Source organism: Microcebus murinus, chromosome 1 (assembly GCF_040939455.1).
Source record: "Microcebus murinus isolate Inina chromosome 1, M.murinus_Inina_mat1.0, whole genome shotgun sequence".
Taxonomy (NCBI): Eukaryota; Metazoa; Chordata; class Mammalia; order Primates; family Cheirogaleidae; genus Microcebus; species Microcebus murinus.
Window position 1 is genome coordinate 7,690,676 of NC_134104.1, and position 23,272 is coordinate 7,713,947.

The following is a 23,272-nucleotide window of genomic DNA, read 5'->3' on the forward strand; positions in this document are numbered from 1 at the left end:
ACTTACTCCTGACATGGCCACACATTGCTGCATAGAAACATTGTATTTATTCAGTGTTGTCATGTGCCTAAAAGAAAAAGAGAAATCAGAGGTTTGAGAAAAAAGGGAATATTAATAAGATAGAAAAAACTACAAACTCACATCCCCAATGTGGGTACAGTAATCCTAAATAAAATATTAGCAAGTTGATTTTTCAATGTATTAAAAGACCAATATAAGGGATCTTCAAAAAATTAATGGAAAATGTACATTATGAAAAAACTATGCATGGATTTCAAAAATTTTTTGTACCAAAATAAACTAACACTAACATGTCTGAACAGGATCTAGTTTGAGGCACTAAGATAGATAAGTCATCACTTTAGAAAAGGTCCCTATCAGAGCATCATGAATTCTGCTATTAATAAAAGTGAAGCAAGAAGAAACATCAACTTTATGATGAAGCTTGGATAGAAGACTGGTGAAACCACTGATACTTAACACAAAGTTTATTGGAATGGTACCCCCACAGAAATTAGGAGTTTGCAAATGGATAATTCATTTTAAGAAGGGACAAGATGATGAAAATGAAGGCAGATCATCCATATCAATTTGAGGGAAAAATTAATTTTGTTCATGCCCTAATTGAAGAGGACTTATGATTAACAGCAGAAACAATAGATGACATCATAGATATCTGAATTATTTCAACTTAACAGAATTCTGACTGAGAAATTGAAGTTAACCAAACTTTCCACTCAATGAGTACCAAAACCATTGTGCCCAGATCAGTTGCAGACAAGAGCAGAGCTTTCAATGGAAATTTTAAATTAGTGGGATCAAAATCCTGAAGCATTTCTTCAAAGAATTGTAACAGCAGATGAAACGTGGCTTTACCAGCACAATCCTGAAGACAAAGCGCAATCAAAGCAATTGCTAGCAAAAGGTGGAAGTGATCTGGTCAAAGAAAAAGGGCCAGTCAAGTGCAAAAGTCATGGCAACAGTTTTTTGGGATACTCAAGTCATTTTGCTTGTTGACTTTCTGGAGGGCCACAGAATGATAACATCTGCTTATTATTAGAGTGTTTTGAGAAAGTTATCCAAAGCTTTAGCAGAAAAACACCCAGGAAAACTTCAGCAGAGAGTCATTTTCTATCATAACAATGCTCTTGCTCCTTCGTCTCATCAAACAAAGGCAATTTTGTGAGAGTTTCAGTGGGAAAATCAGCACCTACCTTACAGTGCTAATTTGGCTCCTTCTGACCTCTTTTTGTTTCCCAATTTTAAACAAATCTTTAAACCAGCCTGAGCAATATGGCAACACCCCATCTCTATAAAAAAATTTTCAAATTTAGTTGGGCGTGGTGGCCTTTGCCTGTAGTCTCAGGTAGTCAGAGGCTGAGGCAGTAGGATTGCTTGAGCTCAGGAATTTCAGGTTACAGTGAGCTATCATTGAGCCACCACACTCTAGCCTAGGTGATGGAGTGAGACTTTGTGTCAAAAAATAAAAACAAAAAAGCCAAAAAACTTTAAAAGGTACCTTTTTTTTTCAGGAGAAAATAATGTAAGAAAGACTGCATTGACATGGTTAAATTCCTTAAGATTCTCAGTTCTTTAGAGATGGGCTAAATGGCTGGTATCATCATTTACAAAAGTGTCTTGAACTTGATGGAGCTTAAGTTGAGAAATTGTTTCTATTTTTTACTTTAATTCCATTTTTCCATGAACTCTTTGAAGTCCTTTCATATATCATGACCAGAAAGGAAGGTTTATTCCAGGTATGCAAGGACAGTTCAACACTAGGAGATCTGTTACAATAACTTACCACATTAATGGGTTAAAGGAGAAGACACATGATCATCTTGATGGATGCCATAAAGTATGTATTCTTTTCACTTATATTTTGGAAATTTCAAACATACAGAAAAGGAATCATATAGATGATGTCATACCCATGTCATTTCCATTCTGTTTTGTTGACGTCTTTGAGATATAATTCATGGATCATAAAATTCACCCATTTAAAGTGTACAGTGGCTCTTAGTATATTCAAAGTTGTGTAGCCATCACTACAATCTAAGTTTAAAACATTTTTCACCCCAAAAAGAAACACTGAATCCATTAGCAGTCAGTCTCAATACTCCCCTTCTTCTCCCTTTATCCCTAAGCAACCACTAATTTGCTTTGTCTCCATAGGTTTGCCTGTTCTGGGCATTTCATATGAATTGAGTCATATATCAGTTATGTGGTCTTCTGGGACTGGCTTCTTTGACTTAGCATAGTGTATTATATTATATCCATATTATAACATGTGTCAGGACCTTATACCATACTGTGTTTATACATTCATTAGTTGACAGAAATTTGAGTTGCTTCTACTTTTTGGCTATTAAGAAATGCTGCTATGAACATTCATATACAAGTTTTTGTGTGGACATGTTTTTCTTTTTCTTAGATACACATCTAAGAATACAGTTTTAGGGTTATATACCAGCTGTATGTTTAACTTTTTGAGGAACTGCCAAAATGTTTTCCAAACATTTTACATTCCCACCAACAATACATGATGGTTTTAGTTTTCCACATCCTCATCACCACTGTTACTGTCCATATTTTTTATCATTAAAAAAAAAAGTGCGTATGAAGCAGTATCTCATTGTGATCTTGATTTGCATTTCCCTAATGACTAATGATATTGAGCATCTTTTCATGTGCTTATTAGCCATTTGTATATCATCTCTGGAGAAGTATCTTTTTGGACCCTTTACCCATTATTTAATTGAAGTGGTAAGAGTGAACATCCTTGTATTGTTCTGATCTTGGGTGAGAGATTTCAGTCTTTCAATATTAAGTATGATGTTATATGTTATTATAAGGTTGAGGAAGTTCCCTTCTATTCCTAGTTGTTGAACATTTTAATCATAAAAGAGTGTATTTTGTCATATGCTTTCTCTGCAACTATTGAGATGACCATATGACTTTTGCCATTTACTCCTAATATGATATATTAGTTGACTTTTATATATTAAGTCAACCTTGCATTCCTGGTATAAATCTCATTTGTTAATAGTATATGTTGGAGGATTTGGTTTGTTAGTATTTTGTTGAGGGTTTTTGCATCTATATTCAAAAAAGCAATTGATCGAGGCATCTATTATTCATTTAATAACTCATTAAAGAAGGAATATACAGAATTTTAAAACTTTAAATATCTTAAATAATAGACTTATAAAAATTAATAGGAAACATCACCCTGCCTAATAAAACATTAGATATATCTTAATTTTGAGAGCTAAAATAATCATCTTAAATAATTATTGCATTTTAATAATGATTGCATCTTAAATAATTAATGCATCTTAAATAATTATTCAGACTTGCCTTTGAAGTCTTTGCCAATGCAGTAAGATAAGAGAAGGATTTATTAAATGGACTAGGAGATCTCATAGTGATAGTTACGTGTGTTTCTAACAAAACAAATGCTCTTAACCTGGATTTAACTGAGTGGGCCAGCTACTTAAACTAGTATAGCCTGGCAGGGTAGTTCCACCTGACACAGTGATAAATCAATCCAGAACCTTTTCATGGGTGCATGATTAGGGAAAGGGATGTAGATCTATCTGCACATCATGCATGAGATTATAGGGACTGTGAAAGCGGGTAAATAGAAGTCTCTAGACTTTAACTGGGTACCAGACAGCATTCCTTTCTGTCTAAATGTATCCTTACAAACTACAGTCTTCCCTCAGTATCCTCTGGGTATTGGTTCAAGGTCCCATGCAGATACCAAAATCCATGCACTTACTCAAGTCCTGCAGTCAGCCCTGCAGAACCTCTGGATACTAAAAGTCAGGTCTCTGTATATGCAAGTTTTGTGTCCCATGATGCTGTATTTTGGATCTGTGTTTGGATGCAGAAAAAAAATCCACATATAAATGGATCTGTGCAGTTCAAACTCGTGTTGTTCAAGGGTCAACTATACTTTGTTTTCCACTTAAGCTAACCTGAGTGAGTTTCTACTCCTTGTACTAGGTATGCACATTGCAAAAGACATGAAATCATTTAATTTTATCTATGTTTTGCTCACAGTAGAGACTAAAGTGTAAAATACAAGGAATAATTTTAACAAACTTGTTAATAAGACATGCACAAGACCTATTTGAAGAACTTTCTAAAATATTATTTAGAACCACTTTTAAAATTGAAATAAATCCAGTGTTATTATATAGAAAGGATGCTAATTCCCAAATTAAAAAATTTTAACATTTAACCTTATTCTATACAAAAATCCTAATGTAATATTTTCTTTGGATGTAAAATTCATATATAAATATGTCAGAATTTCATTGACATTTTGAAAATGAAATATTAAAAGGTAGTACCAATCCAGACAGTATTAAAAAGATACAAAAAATTGAAAGTGTGGTAGCGGTGCCAGAAAGACAAGTCAGTTAAATATAAAATCTATAGGGTGTATATGTAAGAATTTAGTATATTATAAAATGATATTTCAAATTAGTTGAAAAACTGATTAGTTGTGTTATTGCCAGTGCTCACCTTCAATTCTAAATGTATAAAGATGTAAAAGTAAATAATGACACAATACCAGAAAATACAGATATCCATTAGATGGTGAAACTTTCAGAATCATACCAAGGACAAAAGTCATCAAGAAAAAATATTGCTAGAAAAAGTAAAAAATTTTAATACATAATTTAAAGTGAAAGGAAAAATTTGGGAAATATTTATGACACGACACACAATTATTAACATATAAGTATTATTAACATATAAGTATTCTTACAAATCAATATGAAAAATATGAACATTCCAAAAGAAAAGACAAGATGTCAATAGGCAATTCACAAAATAAAAAGGAAAGCACAAAGTCAGTAAACATGTGAAAAAAGTTTTCTTTAATTTCCTCATGTATACAAACATGCTTATTAAGCATTTGTCTGCCATTGCTCATGGATACCCAGTGATGGAGTAAAAAGTATGGTTTCTATGAAATTGAAAGGTAAGTAAGTTCTCTTTATTAAGGGAAATGTACGAACAAAATTATATAAACATTTTCTTTGATTCAGAAAGCTACGAAATCAGAAATGTGAAAATGCAGTTCACATGGCCTAAGTCGTTGTTCAGATTCTATGTTACAAATTTCTGTTCTCTGCTCACAACAGAAACAAAAGGATACAAAATATTTATGACTCAGGAAGATAACCTGTTGCCAATGAATCCCATTGAGACAAGCAAAGAACACTAAGCCTAATTCCTGGCTCTGCTCCATCATAAGTGTCAAATTCTGTTGTGTGTCTTTTTGCTAATCAGTAATACAAAATAAATAGGTGAATTATTTAATTAGATGAAAGAAAAAGAAAGTATTCTCTTTCTACTAAATATTTTAATCTAGACAGTCTTTAACTACATGTAATATATTCTTCAACCTCTTGTTTCAAATGAATTGTTTGATGGAACATGGGTTTTAATTTTTAATTTAAAAATTTTAGGCCGGGTGTGGTGGCTCATGCCTGTAATCCTAGCTCTCTGGGAGACCGAGGTGGGCGGATTGCTCGAAGTCAGGAGTTCGAAACCAGCCTGAGCAAGAGCGAGACCCCGTCTCTACTATAAATAGAAAGAAATTAATTGGCCAACTAATATATATAGAAAAAAATTAGCCGGGCATGGTGGTGCATGCCTGTAGTCCCAGCTACTTGGGAGGCTGAGGCAGAAGGATTGCTTTAGCCCAGGAGTTTGAGGTTGCTGTGAGCTAGGCTGATGCCACGGCACTCACTCTAGCCTACGCAACAGAGCGAGACTCTGTCTCAAAAAAAAATTTTTTTTAAATAATGTTCATTCGCAAGTTAATGCCTATTATTTTTACCTATGTTATATATGAAATCACATCTTTCCTCTTGCTTTCTGTGTTTTCCATTAAGCTTCTAATTTGGGAGATAGCTTCTATGATTTATTATCTCCTTGATGCAGAAAGTATAATAGACATATTATTAAAGAATTAGTGTTTTCTACACTTTCTAAGCATAAGCACAACCTAGATCTTTACAGATCAACATTTATGTCCTCATAGAATTTACAATTACAGAGAATGAAAGGTACAGATTTTAAAAGTTGTATTTAGGAACTTCTGCTTCTACCCATGGAGGAGTAACTGGTATCAGAACTGCTTTCTTATGGTAAATAACTAGAAACTAGACAAAATATCTAAAGCACCTGCATTTATTTAATTTATTTATTTTAATTTCAGCATATTATGGGGGTACAAATGTTTAGGTTACGTATATTACCCTTGCCCAACCCGAGTCAGAGCTTCAAGCATGTCCATCCCCCAGATGGTGCACACTGCACCCATTAGGTGTGAATATACCCATCTCCTCCTCCCCTCTCCCATCTGCCCAACACCCAGAGAATGTTATTACTATATGTGTGATTAAGCATTGATCAGTTAATACCAATTTGATGGTGAGTATATGTGGTGCTTGTTTTTCCATTATTGGGATACTTCACTTAGTAGAATGGGCTCCAGCTCTATCCAGGATCATACAAGAGGTGCCATATCACTATTGATTTTGTGGCTGGGTAGAACTCCATGGAGTACATATACTATATTTTATTAAACCACTCATGTATTCATGGGCACTTGGGTTGTTTCCACATCTTTGCAATTGTGAATTGTGCTGCTATAAGCATTTGAGTGCAGATGTCTTTTTTATAGAATGTCTTTTGTTCTTTTGGGTAGATGCCCAGTAATGGGATTCAAATGGTAGATATCTCTTTGAGGTATCTCCATATTGCTTTCCTCAGAGGTTGTACTAGTTTACAGTCCCATCAGCAGTGTATGAGTGTTCCTGTCTCCACATCCACACCAACATTTATTGTTTTGGGACTTTTTGATAAAGGCCATTTTCACTGGAGATAAGTGATATCTCATTGTGGTTTTGATTTGCATTTTTCTGATGATTAGAGATGTTGAGCATTTTTTCCTATGTTTGTTAGCCATTAGTCTATCTTCTTTTGAAAAGTTTCTGTTCATGTCTTTTGCCCACTTTTTGATAGGGTGGTTTGATTTTTTTCTTGCTGATTTTCCTGAGTTCTATATAGATTCTGGTTATCAGCCCTTTATTGGATATGTAACATGTGAGTATTTTCTCCCATTTTGTAGGTTGTCTGTTTGTTCTCATGATAGTTTCCTTGGCTGTGCAGAAGCTTTTTAATTTGATCAGGTATCATTTATATATTTTTGTTGTTGCTGTGATTGCCTTTGGGGTCTTCTTCATACATTCTTTGCCTAGGCCAATGTCTTTAAGAGTTTTTCCAAAATTTTCTTTTAGAATTCTTATTCTAAAGGTTTCACACCTTAGGTTCAAGTCTGTTATCCACCATGAGTTGATTTTCATGAGAGGTGAAAGGTGTGGATCCTATTTCAGTCTTCTACATGTGGCTATCCAGTTTTCCCAGCACCATTTATTGAATAAGGATTCTTTTACCCAGTGTATGTTTTTGTTGTCTTTGTCAAAGATTACATGGCTGTATGAGGATGTTTTTAGATCTGGGTTCTCAGTTCTATTCTGTTGGTTTATGTCTCTGTTCTTGTGCCAATACAATGCTGTTTTAGTTAGTACAGCCTTGTAGTGTAGCTTGAAGTCTAGTAAACTGATGCCTCCCAATTTGTTCGTTTTGTTTAAGACTGTTTTTGCTATATCGGGTCTTCTCTGGTTCCATAGGAAGCATAGAATTACTTTTTGTAGATCTGTGAAAAATGATTAAAACACCTGCATTTATTTTAGTTTATTTTTTTGGCCTGGTACAGTGAACTTTATTGATGATACGCAACAAGGTGGGGCTCCCTAGGCCCCTCCCATTCTTCAGGGACTCTGGCATGGAAACTGCGTTGTGAGGAGGGGAGATTCTCAGTGAGGTGGGGACTGAGGAGGCAGGGACACCCCAGCGGCTGAGGCCCCTCTCTTCCTTGGTGCTCTGGCTGGGGCTGATGGTCCAGGACTCTTACTCCTTGGTGGCCATGTGGACCATGAGGTCCACCACCCTGTTGCTATAGCCAAATTCATTGTCATACCAGGCAACGAGCTTTACAAAGTGGTCGTCGAGGGCGATGCCAGCCCCAGCATCAAAGGTGGAAGAGTGGGTGTCACTGTTGAAGTCGGAGGAGACAACCTGGTGCTTAGTGTAGTCCAGGATGCCCTTGAGAGGGCCATCCGCCGCCTGCTTCACCACCACCTGGATGTCATCATACTTGGCCGGCTTCTCCAGACGGCAGGTCAGGTCCACCATAGACACGTTGGCAGTGGGCATGCGGAAGGCCATGCCAGTGAGCTTCCCATTCAGCTCGCGGATGACCTTGCCCACAGCCTTGGCTGCGCCAGTCAACGCAGGGATGATGTTCTGGAGAGCCCCACGCCCATCATGCCACATCTTCCCAGAGGGGCCATCAACGGTCTTCTGGGTGGCGGTGACAGCATGGACTGTGGTCTTGAGTCCCTCCATGATGCCAAAATTGTCATGGATGACTTTGGCCAGGGGGGCTAAGCAGTTGGTGGTGCAGGAGGCATTGCTGACGATGGTGTGGTTGTTTTGGTACTTGTCGTGGTTCACCCCCATCACAAACATGGGGGCATCAGCAGAGGTGGCAGAGATGATGACCCTTTTAGCACTCCCATCTAGGTGAGCCCTGGCCTTCTCCAGGGTAGTGAAGAGACCAGTGGCCTCCACAACGTAATCAGCACCTGCTTCACTCCATTTGATTTTGGTGGTATCTCGCTCCTGGAAGATAGTTATGGGCTGGCCATTGATGACAAGCTTCCCGTTCTCCGCCTTGACCGTGCCATGGAACTTGCCGTGGATGGAGTCATACTGGAACATGTAGATCATGTAGTTGAGGTCAATGAAGGGGTTGTTGATGGTGACAATATCCACTTTGCCAGAGTTAAAAGCAACCCTGGTGACCAGGGGCCCAACACAGCCAAAGCTGTTTATTCTGGCCTTCACTTTCACCATGGTGTCTCGGAGATGGTGTTGGTGCTGCGTGAGAAGATGCGGCTGTCTGTCGAACGGGAGGACCAGAGAGCCAACACCTGCATTTAGACATTGCAACAATTAGCGCAGGACTAAGATCCCTGGAAAAAGGGAAACAAATAAGATAAGCCTTGTGAGTACCCAGGCTTGTGCCTGGATGCACAGTCTGCGCCACAGCATCTGGAGTGGGAGCCAAGCCAAGCTCATCAGTTTGCTGAGTCAGAGATTGGAGTGTCAAAGCCAAAATACTGGCAAGAAGAAATTTAAATAGAGAAAGAGCTCCAGAAATTTCTTCAGAAAGGGTTCCCCTAGAATCTTGCTAAAAACTTAGTTGTATTTGTGTAGGATGAAACTCCAGATGGGGAGGAAATAACCAGGTATCTGTAAACTGGACAGTTCCCAGAATGAACACAGTGCCAAGAGACATTTGAATTCCAGCCAGCCAGAGTAAAGAGACTTCACTAAACACCTGAGGTATTCAATAAGGATTCCAGAAGGGTCACACTTAAGTAGCAGGCCTAAAATAGTCCTAAAATAATGGCCACTCTAGCCTTGAAAGGATCAAGTTGATCTGCAAGCAGTTTAGCTGCCAGCTAAAGCAAACTCAACACTCTTTAAGGGAAGCCACAAAATCCAGACACTCAAGAGGATAATATATCTAGCATCCAATCAAAGTTACTAGACATTCTCAAGAAGCCAGAGAATATGATTCATAAAAAGTAGAAAAATCAGTAAAAAGAAACATATCCAACAATGATATAATTAGCAGACAAGGAATTTAAAACAGCTGTTGGAAATATGTCCAGATTTATGGCAAAACATGGAACATAATGAGAAAATGAATATATTTTTAAAAGCCAGAGTTCTAGATATAAAAATTTTGAAATGAAAAATGGATTGGCTTAATAACAAATGGACACTACTGAATAAAAGAGTGAATTTGAAAGAAAGCAACTGAAATGATTCAGACTGAAGCACAGAGCAGGGGAAAAAAGGACTAAAATGAATGGACAAAGACTTAGTGACCTGTGGGGTGATGTCAAGTAGTCTAACACACATATAACTGAAGTTCCAGAAAAAAAAGTGTTGGGCCAGGTGCAGTGGCTCATGCCTGTAATCCCAGCAACCTGGGAGGCTGAGGTGGGGGGAGTTGCCTGAGCCCAAGAGATATGAGTGCACCACTGCATTCTAGCCTAGGTAATAGAGTGAGACTCCATCTCTGAAAAAGAAAAATAAATTTTAAAAAAAGTGTTGGGTGGGGGTAGAAAAATACTTACATGGCAAATTTTTCCAAATTTGAAAATTAAAACAGTCAAATTATGTTATATCAATATCAACACAATGTTATGCTAGATAGTTGTTAAATCAGATAAATTTATCCTAATGTGCTAATATGGAAAGGTCAGGTATAGTATACAGTGAGAAAGGTATATAAATAATACATATTCATTGGTCCCATTTGTGAATTTTGAGGATGCACATCATGTCTGTATATGAAATAGATACACAGCAAACTGGGATATGGAAGTATTCACAATGAGCTTTTAGAAGTGGTTTCCTCTAGGAAAGGGGCAAAAGTAGAGGGATACAGAGAAACAATTTGGGTTTTTGTTTGTTTTTTCTGTAGTATTTGGATTTTTATCCTAACCATGTATTTTTTCATATTTAAAACAATTTTAAATTGTAAGAAATGCCATGTGTTCTCATGTTCTGTCACTGAGAGGACTGTACACTGGCATATATGCACATATGTATACACACACACACACAAATATATATACAGATTAAGGAAAAAGGGATCTACAATTTTTTTTCTTTTTTGAGACAAGGTCTCACTCTGTCGTCTGGGCTAGAATGTCATGGCCTCATCATAGCTCACTATAACCTCAAACTCCCAGGTTCAAGTGATCTTCCTGCCTCAGCTTCCCAAGTAGCTGGGACTGTGGCACATGCCACAATGCTCTGCTAATTTTTTCTATTTTTGGTAGAGATGGCATCTTGCTTTTGCTCAGGCTGATCTCTAACTCTTGACCTCAAGCGATCCTCCCACCCTGGCCTCCCAGAGTGCTAGGATTATAGGCATGAGCCATCACACCCAGCCTACAAAAATATTTTTAAAGAGAAAGTATACTATGATAATTTTCATATTACATCTTTACTAGCATACACAGTTCATCCTGGGATTTACATAAACTTGTTTGAAACAGAAGAAAATAGCACAGAGAACTTAGAAAACCAAGAGCAAAAACTGAGACCCGTGAAGAAGAGATTGTTTAACTCAAAGAGTCCAAGGGAAGATGTCCTTCAAGTGCTTAGGCTTCCCCGTCACACCTACGTCCATGACCTGGTTCCTGTCCACACTAGTCAGGAAAATCTGTGCCCAAATGAAGCCGCCGAAGCTAGCTGATGGGATGAATAAGGAAGGCTATTGCCTTAGTTCATTTCTGCTGCCCTGGCAAAAAACATCAGACAAAAACCTTCATAATTGCCCAGATAATTTATAAAGAACAGAAATTTAGGCCGGGTGTGGTGGCTCACGCCTGTAATCCTAGCACTCTGGGAGGCTGAGGCGGGTGGATCGCTCAAGGTCAGGAGTTTGAAACCAGCCTGAGCAAGAGCGGGAGCCTGTCTCTACTAAAAATAAATAAATTAATTGGCCAACTAAAAATATATAGAAAAATAATTAGCCAGCCATGGTGGCACATGCCAGCTACTCAGGAGGCTGAGGCAGGAGGATCACCTGAGCCCAGGAGTTTGAGATTATTGTAAGCTAGGTTGATGCCATGGCACTCTGGCCCTGGCAATAGAGTGAGACTGTCTCAAAAAAAACAAAACAGAAGTTTATAATGAACAGGAATTATTTATAGTGAACAGAAATTTCCTAACAGTTCTGGAGGCTGCAAAGTCCAAGACCAAAGCATGGCATCTTTGGTTGTCTGGTGAGGGCTGATGTCTGCTTCCAAGGTGGCCTTACTGCTGCATCCTCACGTAGCAGAAGGCAGAAGAGCAAGCAGCAAACACTGCATGAAGACTCTTTTACAGAAGTGACTTGATCCGATTCACGAGGGAGGAGCTCTCATGAGCTAATCGTTTCTTAAAGGCCCCCACCTCTTAAAGCCATCCCATTGGCTGTTAATTTTCAATACCTGAATTTTTAAGGGGACACATTCAAACCATAGCAGCTGTCAGTTTCCTTTTTTATTTTGCTATAAAGTCTCTAAAGGCAGGAGAGTCCAATTCTCTCATCTGACACGTTGTTTGTAACAGTAACAGCTGACACCTGTCTAGATTTTGTGTGTGTGCCAGGCACTGCTCTAGTGTTACACCTATTAACACATTTAAATCTCACAAGAGCCCTGTGAAGGACATACTCTTGTGCCCCCATCTCACAGTTGAGAAGATTAAGGCATGGAGAAGTATGTGTAACTTGCCCAAGTTTACCCAGTGGTGTGTTGGAGCTCATGCTCTCAGCCACTGCTGATCCCCAAGTAGGTCCCTGACTTCAGAGAGAAGTCACCAGAGCACTTCTCAAGTGCCTTTCAGGCTTGGTCTGCACGTGATTCATCAGTTGTCTGCCTGGCAAACGTCAGCAACCCACAGGTGCCCTGGTTCTCAACCTTGGCTGTGTGTTGGAAGTACCTGGGGTGGGGCTTTTACAAGCCCGTGGGGCCACAACCTGACCAGCTACTCCAGAACCTCAGTGCTCCCCAGGCGATCACAGGTGCACCCTTGGAGCTTCAGTCACTGAGGACGGTGCTTTCTGACCAGCTTGATAACTTCACCCTGAGATGTGGAGCAATAATTTGGGGGGCACAAGGTTTCCCTTCCCTCCCCCATGGGCCCACCTCCCATTGCAGAGCATGAGTGGCTTCTGTATGCTTTCTGGCTCTGGGCCTTTCACAGGGCAAGTGCTCAACAAATGTTGGTCAAATAAGCAGAATGAGAAGCAGGGCCTGGAGAAGAGCTAATGAGATCACCAGCCTGTGGTTAGTACAGTTGAATTGGTCATTGTTTTGAAAAACAGATGAGGTTAAAACCTAAATTAGCTCAACCCATATTTAGTAAATGATTGCATGTAAATCACCAGGCCTGCCTTTGTGGCAAGTAGAAAGATAAATCTTTCCTCATCTGTAAAGCATGGATAATAACTCCCACCCCAAAGGGCTGCTGTAAAGATTCAAACACCTGGCACAGGGCTGGGCCCATAAAAAGTGCTGGATAAATGGTGGCCATTATTATTCTCTCAAAATGTGAAATGAAGAGGCAGATACAAATAGAGCAATTGAAAATATGGCTAAAAACCTGGGATAAAAATGAAGGTAATATGCCTCATTAATAATTTTTATATTGATTTTATATTAAAATATTTTAAACATTAGATTAAATAAAATATATTGCTAAAATTCTAGTTTATTTTCATTTTTTAAATGTAGTTATTAGAAATCTTAAAATTATATATATGGCTTGTATCACTGGGCAGCAGCACTGATGTAGACTGAGTTTGGTGAGACATTGGAAAGTCTTAGTGGGCCAGGAACCAGTCATCACTCTATGGGACTGCCAGGCTCATGGCACAATATCCCCCATCACTGGCCCTCTACCTCACTCCTCATCATAGTGACAACTCCAGACACCCTCACATACCTCCAAAACCACATACTCCAGGGGGCAGAGAGTGCAGCACCACCCATGTTGAGAAACACTGCCCTACAGGGTGACAACCAGCTCCTTTCCCCAGGGCCCACCAGCGTCTGGCCCCATCCAGTTCCCAACCTCTTCTCAGAACTCGAAGCCTCACACTCAGGCTTTAGCAGCCGTGAATTCCTTGGGGACTCTCAGACCCTGAGTTTGCCCCTAGATTACTTTCTTCTTTGACAGTGTTTCAAATTTCCCTACTAGTCACATAGACTCAGGCCCCTGGAAAAACCTCCCAGCCCCTTTCCAAGGATCTTCTGCAATGTGGCAGGTCCCATTGGGGTTTGGGGGTCTAGGTCTTAGCCCACTATGTCCTGTTGAACACACTTCCTCCTCCTGTCTTTTCCCACTGGCCCCTGGAGTAGGTTAAATAATGCCCCCGAAGATACCAGGTCCTAATCCCTGAAACCTATAAATATTACTTTATTTGGGGGAAAAAAAAGTCTTTGCAGATGTGATTTAAGTTCGGGACTTTGAGATCAGACTTTTTATCCTGGATTATCATGGTGGACCCTAAAATATAATCCCATGTATTGATATAGGAGGGAGACAGAGGGAGAAGTAACACACAGGAGAAGACAACATGCAGATGGAGCAGAGAGAAGTGGAAAGGCTGACCTTGAAGACTGGAGTGACAAAGCCACAATACATGTCAAAGGCTGACAGCAGCCACCAGACAATGTAAGACACTGGGAGTGGATGCTCTCCTAAACTTTTCAAGGAAGCCTGGCCCTACTGACATCTTGATTTTAGCCCAGTGATACTGATTTCTGACTTCAGTTCTCAAGAACTGTGAGAAAGTTAATTTCTGCTGTTTTAAGCCACTAAGTGTGGTATTATGTTGTAGCATCCATAGGGAACGAGTACAGGTCCCTGCCTCTCCCCTGTCCTTGAAATCCTGTAGGTTATCCCTGCCCAGGAGCCAGTCCCAAGGCCCATGCTGCAGAGGCCCAGGCCCTCATCTCCCCCTTTTCCCCAGCCAGGGCCCACCTCCTCTGTTAGAACTCAGCTGGGGTGTCTGCACATCCAGGAAATCTCCTTTGTCCTCTGACATCCCCTGTCCTTTCTATAGCTCCCCTGCCTCTCCCTGTGCCTGCCTTCCTTTCTCTGCCCTGGCCCTATGCGACTCTGTCCTCTAGGGTTCTGCCTTGCCCCACCTAGTTGCTATGCTGCTTCTCTTCATGTACCCTGTACTTGGGTTTCTCATCTTGGGGAAATTTACCATTGAGACTGTGTCTCTCTGGGGTCTTCATGTCTTCACAGTTAGAGAGTCTCCATGTGAGCCCCTCAGAAAATTCTGTGGCTTAGACAAGAGAGGACAGGTTTCTGGATTTTGGCACCAAAACTAAACATGCTGTTGTAGGCCCCTTTCCCACACTAGGTTCTGTGGACAGAGCCAGGACTAGTGTAAGTGCAAATGAGATACTCATCACAAATTTGAGGAAGTGTCAAAAAGCTCAGCAATCAAGATAATATTTTAACATAATGTTAAAAATCAAAATGTAAAAAATTTGTAGTGGGCAAAACATTAAAATTTTAAATATAGATAAGATCAATAGTGCTGTGCTGAGCCATGTTAAAGTCTTAATAAAAGAAAAATTCAATAATACTGATCCTGTCATAAACTACAACTCATGGACCAAGTCCATCCTGCTGCTGTTTTCTTAAAGTTGTATTGAAGCAACAATGCTTCATTTATGTATTCTCTAAAGCTGTTTTCATGGTACATAGGTAGAATTGAGTATTTGGGACAAAAACTTTATGGCCTGCAAGTCTAAAACATTTCCTGTCTGATTGGATGCGGTGACTCACACCTGTAATCCTAGCACTTCGGAGGCTGAGACAGAAGGATCATTTGAGGCCAGGAGTTCAAGACAGCCTGGACAACATAGTGAGACCCTTGTCTCTACCAAACAAAATAAAAAATAATTATCTGGGCTTGGTAGTGTGCCTGTAGTACTAACTACTTGGGAAGCTGAGGTAGGAGGATTGCTGGAGCCTAGGAGTTGGAGGTTATAGTGAGCTATGATAGGGCCACTGCATTGCAGCCTGGGAGACAGCACAAGAGCTGTCTCAAAAAAAAATTTAAATTAAAAATTATTTACTACTTGGTCCATGAGTAAGACCTACTCTAGCCTAGTAAAACCTAAAGGCAAGTGCTGGCAAGAGCTTCAGAGAAGACAACGGTTAGAGGTTGAGTCTTTCAAAGTTAGAAAGTCTTGGGAAACAGCTTTGAGCTTTCCACGAATATGTCCTAACAAAACATAAGACCATCACTATTTAAAGGTGATTATCCAATATTTGAATTATGTACTGAAACAAATGTTAACTCTTTTCAGAGGAGGCTAGCAGAGTTCAGGGTCTCTACCATATGTCATTGACAATGTCTAATATATAATAAAAAAATAATATGCAGAGAAACAGGAAAATGTGACCCATAATCAAGAAAAAAATCACTCTATACAAACAGACCCTGACATGGCCCAGATGTACCAAACAAAAATGTTAAGCTATTATAAATATGTTCAAAGGATGAAGAATACATATTCAAAGAATTGGAGGAAAATATTGTCCATCAGGTGAACAGATAAGTAATTTCAGCATAGAGATGGAAACTATAAAAAATAGAAATGCTAAAACTGAACACTATAACATAAAAAAATTACTGAAAGGGATTAACAGCAGCTTGGACATGGAAGACTAAAGTCAGTGGACTTGAAGATAGTAACAAAACCAAAGAAAGAAATAAATCCATAATATGGTAAAAAATGTTGACGCTTATAATAGTAATTGATAAAACAACCCAGCACAAATATTGAACACTTGAAGATTAGTATCAAACATCTTAGTTCATATGCTGGGCCGTAAAACAAATCTCAGTAAGTTTAAAAGGATTTAAATCATATAAAATCTGTTCTCATATCATAATTTAATTATAGCAGAAGTCAATAAAAAATAAGTATTTAGAAAAACTCCAGATGTTGGAAATTAAACACATTTCTAAATAATCTATGGGTCAAAGAACATACAAGGGAATTTAGAAAATATTTTGAACTGAATGAAAAGGAATATACAAAATATCAAAATGTATAAGATGTAGCTAAAGCACTTTTCAAAGGGACATTTATAAACTTATATGCATATAATAGAAAAGACAAATTTAAAACCAATGATCTAAGAACCTAGAAAGAAGAAGAGCAATAAGTATTAGAAAAAGTTAACAAAGTCAAAAGTTTGTTCCTGGAGAAGATTAGCAAAGTTGATAAACTGGCAATATTAATGCAGAAAAAAGAGAGACTACAGATAATGAGCAGCAGAAATGAAGAAAGTATAGGTCCTATAGATATTAAAAAGCTAATTAAGGAAATACTTAAACAATTTTATTTAAACAAATTCATCAATTAGATGAACTGAAAACATTCCTTGAAAACACAAATAACCAGTTGACTCAAGAAGAAATGGAAATTGGAATAGTTCTATAGCTATTAAATAAATTCATTATAGGCCGGGCGCTGTGGCTCACGCCTGTAATCCTAGCTCTTGGGAGGCCGAGGCGGGCGGATTGCTCAAGGTCAGGAGTTCAAAACCAGCCTGAGCAAGAGCGAGACCCCGTCTCTACTATAAATAGAAAGAAATTAATTGGCCAACTGATATATATATAAAAAAATTAGCCGGGCATGGTGGCGCATGCCTGTAGTCCCAGCTACTCGGGAGGCTGAGGCAGAAGGATCACTCAAGCCCAGGAGTTTGAGGTTGCTGTGAGCTAGGCTGACGCCATGGCACTCACTCTAGCCTGGACAACAAAGTGCTAGAAAAAAAAATTCATTATAAAAAAAAAAAAAAAATTCATTATAAAAAATTTTCCCAAGGAGAAAAACTCAACTACTAAACATTTAATGAAGAAATAATACTGATATTACACAAACTCTTTCAGAAAAGGTAAATGAAGAGAACACTTTGCAATTCATAAGGCCAACAAAACCACACATCTTGACAAAAACACCCAATAAAGAAAATTAGAGACTGATATGCCTCATAAAATAGATACAAAAATCTCCAATAGAATGTAACCAAGTTAATGTAGCAATATATATATCATGAACAAATATGGTCTGAATATTTGTCCCCTCCAAAACTCATGTTGAAATTTAATCCTTAATGTGATAACATTGGGGAGGACTTTTAAGCTGTGATTGGGGCTGGGCTCAGTGGCTCACACCTTTAGTCCCAGCTACTCGGGACGCTGAGACAGGAGGATTGCTTGAGCCCAGGAGTTCAAGGCTGTAGTGAGTTATGATGACACCACTGCATTCTACCTGGGTAACAGAGAGTGACCCTGTCTCAAAAAAAGAAAAAAAAAGTGATTGGGTCATGAGGGCTTGTTCCTTGTAAATGGATTAATCCATTCATGGATTAATGGGTTAATGTATTGTTGGATTATCATGGGAGTGGAACTGGTGGCTTTATAAGAAGAGGAAGAGAGACCTGAGCTGGCATGCTCAACCCCCTCTCTATACACCACCTCAGCACTCTGCAGAGAGCCCACCAGCAAGAAGGCCCTCACCAGATACAGCCCCTCAGCCTTGGACTTCTCAGCCTCCATACTGTAAGAAATAAATTGCTGGGCTGGGTGCAGTGCCTCACATCTGTAATCCCAGCACTCTGGGAGGCCAAGGCTAAAGGCTCAAGGTCAGGAGTTTGAGGCCAGCCTGAGCAAGAGCAAGATCCCATCTCTACAAAAAATAGAAAAATTAGCTGGGTATGGTGGCACGTGCCTGTAGTCCCAGCTATTAAGGAGACTGAGGGAAGAGGATCACTTCAGCTTACAAGTTGGAGGTTGCAGTGAGCTAGGCTGACGCCACTGCATTCTTCCCAGGGCAATACAGTGAGACTCTGTCAAAAAAAAAAAAAAAAAAGAAAGAAAATTCCTTTCCATTATAAATTACCCAATTTCAGATACTCTGTTAAAAGCAACAAAAAACAGAGTAAGACATAGGGTATAATCAGGGGTTCATTATTTGAAAGTCAATCAATATGATTTGCCAGACTAACAGAATAAAAGAGAAAAATCATATGATCACTAAAAAATTGACAAAATTCAACATTTATTAATGATTTTAAAAAACTCTTCATAAACTAGAAGTATGAAGGAAACTTTCTTAATTGGATAAAGGGCATCTACAAAGAACGTATAGCTAACATCATATTTAATGATGAAAGGCTAAATGCTTTCCCCCTAAAATTGGGAACCAGACAAGAATGTCTTCTACTAAAGATCTTAGTCAATGCAGTAAATCAAAAAATAAAATACAAGATATAAAAAGATTGAGAGGGAAAAAGTAAAACTATTTGTAGACATGATTACCTACATAGAAGATTCTAAGAAATAAAAAAAGTATTAGAATTAATAATAGTTGTCAAGATTACAGGATACAAGGTCACAAAAATTATATTTTTGTGTGGTATTTGGAAAATGAAGTTTAAAAATAGCATTTCTAGTAGTATCAAAATATATAGGATAGTTAGGAATATATTTAAAGAAAGTGTTAAAGTCTAGACATAAAAACATTGGTGAAAGAAATTTAAAATGATCTAAATAAATAGAAAGATATATCATGTTTAGGAATTGGAAGAATCAACATTGTTAAGGTGTTTATTCTTCCAAAATTGATCTATAGATTCAATGCAATCCCAAAACTCCCAGTCAGCTTTATGTAGAAAATGACAATCTGCTTCTAAATTTGTATTTGGAAATGCAAAGGACCTAGAACAGCCAAAGTAATTTTGGAAAAGAAAAATGCTAATGCTGGACTGTATTAGTTTGTCAGGGCTGCCATAACAAAATACCACAGACCGGGTGGTTTAAACAACAGAAATGTATCCTTTCACAGTTCTGAAGAGTAGAAGTTGGAGACCAAGGTGTCAGCAGGGATAGTTTTTTCTGAGGCTTCGCTGTTTGGCTTGCAGACAGCTGCCTTCTTGTTGTGTCCTCACATGGCCTTTTCTTCTGCATTTGTGCATTCCTGGTGTCTCTTCCCTGGTGTCCTCATTTAACTGTGATTACCTCCTAAAAGGCCCTATCTACAAATACAGTCACATTGATGGTAAGGCCTTAACACATGAATTTTAGAGGGACACAATTCATTCCATTCCACGGATCCTACCCTCAAAGAGTTTGATTTCATCAGACTGAAGATGTGATTTGGTCATAGGATGCTCACATGCTTCCAGGGATTCTAATGAGCAGCCACAGTTGAGAACCGCCAAGCTGGGGCTAAGGGCTCACACCTGCAGATGAGTTTAAGTGACGCAGGCTCCCCTGGGCCATACAAACTCTGACTGGTGATATGAACTGGACACCCTGAGGACTGCTCTGTTGAATCACTGTCTGACAGGAAGAAAATTCTACTTCAGACGCCTGCCCCACGCTGGCGTGGTCCTGGGGTCACACATACAATTCGCTCAGCCCGATGCCAGGCCCAAAGTGATGCTCGTTACACAGAAGCCATTAGCCAGACATGTTCACATCTGCTTCACTGCAGAGTTCAGCTCTTCCTGCTAAACCATACTGACTTTCAGGCTGTGAAGAAACATAGCAGTTAAAAAAAAGAGAGAGAAAGACGAGAGTAAGCTAGTATTTAACCAAAACACCCAATGTTTGGATGTTAGTAGTTTTTATTCATTTTAAAGTCCTGTCTTTGTATGCTGCTGGCTTTTGGAGAGCCATTTAGCAATGATCTAGCCACTTCTTGTTTCCTTGACTCCCCACCACACCACCAACTCCGTAGGATTTGACAGAACCAAGGAGTGTCCCACAGCCAGTCTAATGTGGAAGATTTGAAAAGCAAATGCAGTCAAGTTCTCCTCCAGTTGCTTCCTCAGGAATAAAGAGACTATTTTTAGATTCAGTGTGGTGACAACTGGCAAGAGGCACAGAAGGAGTTTCCAGCATTTTATCTACTTTATCTGAGCTCCAGGCTCCCTTCACTTCTTTACGACAATGGGCAGTGGCTCGTGGGCTCTTCCCTCCTGCCCCTTTCTCCCAGACCTGTCCAAGCAGGATGCTGCACAAGAGCCTGGCTGCACCTCCTCAAATGAAGAAACTCTGGGGCTGCTGCACAGGTCCCTGCTCTGGCCACAGTAGAGCTCCTTTCCCGATATCCTAGGGAGGGGAGCAAAGGAACTGAGAGCAGGCAGTGAGAAAGTCAAGCAGGAAGAAAGGAAACCAGGAAGGCCACGAGGACCAGGGCCAGCTCCCGTGCACGAACTCCTCAGCCTTTCTGCCCCCTTCTTTGTCCCCAGCTCTGGTCTCTGGCTGCTCACGCCTGAGGTGGAGATGCCATGGGAGGTACTCCCTGGGCCAGGGGTCCTCAAACTTTTTAAACAGGGGGCCAGTTCACTGTCCTTCAGACCGTTGGAGGGCCGTTGGAGAGTGCGGGCACATTCCACACACGCGCACTGTGGGCCCGGGACGAGTCGGCTGCTAAGCAGGACAGGCAGTGGGGGCAAAAACACCCGGTGGGCCGGATAAATGTCCTCATGTGGCCCGCGGGCCATAGTTTGAGGACCCCTGCCCTGGCCTCTACGTTCACAGGATTGGTCCCCAGGCTGACAGAGACTAAAAGGCTGTGTTTCAGAGCAGCAGAAACTTGGGCGACAAGCTACAGATTCCATTCTGCGCAGTCATTTTCCTCTCCTCCCTTCCCCACCGGGCCCTTTTGGGCAAATGAAGGCTCAGACCAACTGCCCTGTCAAGACAGTGCAGGCTCAAATATCTCTGGCCCTGTCAGGGGTGGCAGTGCTATGCTGCTTAATGACCTACATCTGGGTGGTCAGGCTGCCCTGACACACAGAGCTTCTTGAGAAAGAAAACGCTGACCTCTTTCAAAACATGGCATGGGGGAAATGGGCTAACATATGAGAGTTTGATACCAGAATTTAAAAGTCTAAAATGTTTTGACCACTTGAGGAAAAAAACATAAGAAACTATTCTCCTTTGCCTTTGAAGTGAGAACATGAATATATTTCATTTGTTCATTCAATATGTTTCTGTGATAATTTCTTACTTTTCTAAGTGGGAGCCCCCATTCAGTGCCATGAGGAATGTAAATGCAACCTAGTGTCAGAAGGATTTCTTAGATCTGTGAGTGTCAGGCAAAGTAAGTTGAATCTACCGTTTCTCTGCCACGTGGAAGTCCACATTTCCCCCAAATATACTAATGGGTTCCAGGGGGCTTCTGTTCTTTAGGTCAGCTCTCTCTCCAGCTGTCTGCTGCTCCAAACCTCCTTGAATGGTGAAACTCTTCCTCAATCTGTCCCCTCCACAAAACCTTGACTAACATAGAGAATTTGTGACTGTAATTGACTTCATGAAGAAGCAGGAGAATTGAGAAGGAATAATTCATGTTATATAAATGGGAACAACTTTAAATTGTTTATTAGATATCCTATTTTAAAATATCCTCCAAGACTTTCAGGTCTGGTCAGAGTTAAAGAATAGGTATTGGGCTTATTCTCCCACAATACAATACATAATATAAATGACAAAAATATAGGAGGCAACTGCCGTCAGGCACTGGATAAAAATCCTTTATATAGGACTATGATCCTTGAGGAAAGTGGAACATGAGGTAGTCCCACAGTCACCATGGCTTTCTGCTGGGGGACACTTTCCATAACAGGGGATGGGGAGGTAGAGCCCAAACAGAACAGCTTGGCTTTCCCTGGGGAAAAGAAACTGGGCTACTGAGGGGGTTGGAATTTGCAGGGTACGAGAGAGGAAAAGGCCTGCACAGAGGAGTGCCAGGAATCTACGTGGAGGTTCCCTGGAGCTATAGCCAAATCCTAACTTTTGCATGTGTAGGATAAGACTCCACAGGCCTGGCAAACAGCTACTGAGGGGCTGAGAAGTGGATGGGGACTTTGGAAATCACACACTTCTGGTAAACATTAGAGTTCTGACCACCAAGAACAGAAAGAGTTTGCTTAAAACACTGGCCATTTAGTTAAGATCTAGGATGGATAGACCTCATTAGTAGGACTATTCTAATCTTAGGGTAAGAGCTGTACTAACCTTTCCTTCACAAAACCTATTAGCAAGACTTGGAAGGTCAGGATCTATCAGCAAATTTAGTGCTTTCAGAATAAAACTACATATTCTTTAAGGGAAGGGAACAAAATACAGACTCTCAACAATAAAACACATACCATATCCGGCATACAATCCAGGAGGGTTACTGTTTCGTGGGGACAGAATTTCTGTTTGGGATGATGAAAAAGTTCTGAAGAATAGACATCCCACAGAATGGGAGAAAATATTTGCTCTCTACACCTCTGATAAAGGTCTAATAACAAGCATCTATCTGTAACTCAAAAGAATTAACAAGAAAAAAGCAAACAATCCCACCAAGAAATGGGCAACAGAAATGAACAGAAACTTCTCCAAAGAAGACAGAATAATGGCCTGCAAACATATAAAAAAATGCTCAACATCTCCAATCAGAGAAATGCAAATCAAAACCACAATGAAATACCACCTAATCCCAGTGAG

General features: G+C 39.8%; 1 pseudogene; it reads right to left on the reverse strand.

Moving 5' to 3' along the window:
* Nucleotides 1-7,835: 7,835 nt before the first annotated feature.
* On the reverse strand, nt 7,836-9,086 carry LOC105881293 (glyceraldehyde-3-phosphate dehydrogenase pseudogene; annotated as a pseudogene).
* Nucleotides 9,087-23,272: the final 14,186 nt, after the last annotated feature.